Source organism: Bison bison, unplaced genomic scaffold, assembly GCF_000754665.1.
Source record: "Bison bison bison isolate TAMUID 2011002044 unplaced genomic scaffold, Bison_UMD1.0 scf7180017854163, whole genome shotgun sequence".
NCBI classification, from domain to species: Eukaryota; Metazoa; Chordata; class Mammalia; order Artiodactyla; family Bovidae; genus Bison; species Bison bison.
Window position 1 is genome coordinate 28,359 of NW_011484736.1, and position 2,740 is coordinate 31,098.

At 40.1% G+C, this 2,740-nt stretch overlaps 1 pseudogene; it reads left to right on the forward strand.

Annotated features, from left to right (window-relative positions):
- The first annotated feature begins 706 nt into the window (after positions 1 to 706).
- LOC105000181 lies at positions 707 to 1,574 on the forward strand (annotated as a pseudogene).
- The last annotated feature ends 1,166 nt before the right edge of the window (positions 1,575 to 2,740 follow it).

The following is a 2,740-nucleotide window of genomic DNA, read 5'->3' on the forward strand; positions in this document are numbered from 1 at the left end:
GGGGTGTTGGAGGTCAACAACAGCACCAGCAGTAGCACATGATTTAGTCCTTATAGAGGTGGGAGGCAAGTGCCTGTGTGTGTCATTGTCGCTCAGTTCTGTCTGACTGTGACCCCATGGACTGCATCCCACCAGAGAATTCCATGGAGAGTCCAGGAATTCCAGGAGATTCCATGGAATTCTCTCCAGGCAAGAGTACTGGAGTGGGTAGCCATTCCCTTCTTCATGGAATTCCCCAACCCAGGGATCAAACCCGGGTCTATTGCATTGAAGGCAGATTACTGTCTGAGCCACCAGGGAAGCACAAGTGCCCATGACTAGTGCCAATTTGTAGCTGACATAGTGTTCATTTAACCCAACTATGAGACAAACAAGATTCTGAAGGCTAAAACTGTAGAACAAATAGGGCAGATATAATTAAAAGTCTAGATATGAGCAACCACAAATTTTGTTATGCATAAACTATATATCATAACATATATATGAGCACAGTATAAAATGGGTTGTTCTCCAAAAAGAAGAAACATATCTCTAGCTACTGATTTAAGACATCTCTGGGTCTGATTTTCTCTAGCATTATTTTATCTGAACCGTGGCCTCTAAGATGTCATCTCCATTGTGAGTTTCTCAGTTACAGGAAGTGTTTTCTGTCTCTTTTTTCCCTCTGGTATTTGTGGCTTCCTGTTCTTTGGCACTGTCATAGATGATGTCAATGAAGAATACAAATTCAACCTCTGACTTTATCCTCCTTGGGGCTTCTGGTCAACAGTAAATTCACAGGGATTGCCTTTGCAGTTATTTTGGCTATTTTTGTGATGACTGTAACTGCAAATCTGGTCATGATATTCTTGATTCACATAGACTCCCATCTCCATACCCCTATGTACTTTCTGCTCAGCCAACTGTCTATCATGGACACCCTTTTCATTTGTACTACTGTCCCAAAGCTTCTAGTCAACATGGTTTCTAATGAGAAAACCATTTCCTTTGTGGCCTGCTCTTGCTCTACTTGACCATGATGGGAACAGAGTTCTTCCTGTTGGGCCTCATGGCTTATGACCACTATGTGGCTGTCTGCAACCCTCTTAGGTACCCCGTGTTCATGAACCACAGAGCGTGTCTTCTTCTGGCTGCTGGTGCCTGGTTTGGTGGATCCCTGGATGGCTTTCTGCTCACCCCTATCACCATGAATGTCCCCTACTGTAGATCCCACAGGATTGATCACTTCTTCTGTGAGATCACTACAGTTCTCAGATTGGCCTGTGCTGACACATCCTTGTATGAAACCTTGATATCTGCTGTATGCTCATGTTGCTCATTCCCATATCTATTATCTCAACCTCCTACTCCCTCATTTGGTTAACCGTCCACCACATGCGCTCTGCTGCAGGACCAGAAAAAGGCCTTTACCACTTATTCTTCCCACTTGACTGTAGTCAGCTTTTTCTATGGGGCTGCCTTCTACACTTATGTGCTGCCCAAATCATTTCACACCCCTGAGCAAGACAAGGTAGTATCAGCTTTCTATACCATTGTCACACCCGTGCTCAATCCTCTTTTTGACCCTATGGACTGTAGCTGCCAGGCTCCTCTGTCCATGGGATTCTCTAGGCAGGTATACTGGAGTGGGTTGCCATGTCCTTCTCTAGGGGATCTTTGCAATGCAGGAATCGAACCCCTGTCTCTCGTGGCTCCTGCATTGCAGGTGGATTCTTACTGCTGAGCCAGCAGGAAAGCCCCATATGCACACTACTATATACAAAATAGATAATTAATGAGGACCTACTGTATATCACAGGGAACTCTACTCAGTATTCCATAATAACCTATAAGGGAAAAGAATCTGAAAAAGAATGGATATGTGTCTAACTGTTTGCTGTATACCTGAAACTAACACAGCATTGTAAATAAAATATACCTTAATATAAAATAAAATTAAATTTAAAAATATAATGTATTAGCTTGAGATTGAAAGTGATAAATTGTAATAATTTAAAATTAATTAAAAAAACCAATTGCATACTTGCAAGATGTCAGATACTGTTCTTAAACATGGGGTAAACATGAAGGGAAAACTTTTTCCATGTTTCAAAACACATTTAACTACATTATTTGACTTTGATCTTCATAAAGTTCTGCCAAGTATTTTGAGAAGGAATTAGCCTCATGGGATATATAGAAATTTATAACCATATTTTCTGACTTCTGGTCTTGTGATTTTGTGCTAAAACTTGCTATTCTTTGATAGACAATTTCCAAAAGCAGGGAGGCATATGGCACAATACAAACCTGGACGCTTGTTAATCCTGATAATGACCTGGGGAAAACATATCCCTCTGGGAGTAACATGCAGATAAAATCTATGTTCGGCTTCTGTTGTGTGCCAGCTAGGCTGGTCTACCAAGGACCTGATGTTCCATGCTGAGAGGCAGTCAGACCCTATCTGAGGTCTTTCTACAGGTGAGGGATATGGGCATAAAATTAACTGAACCATTTCTTCCACATACTTATTTCATTTACACAATAAATAAAATATATATTTATATAATATGAAAATTATAATAATGGATGATATAAAGTCTACTTGTTAGATAGTCCATTAAATCCTTTATTGAATACCAAGAAACATTCAGACATAAAAGGATGATTGTTAATACTGAAAATATCTAGAGAAGGATTTGGTGTTCAGAAAAGAATTCAGAACTTTGTTGCCAAAAAAAAAAAAAAAGACAGTACATCT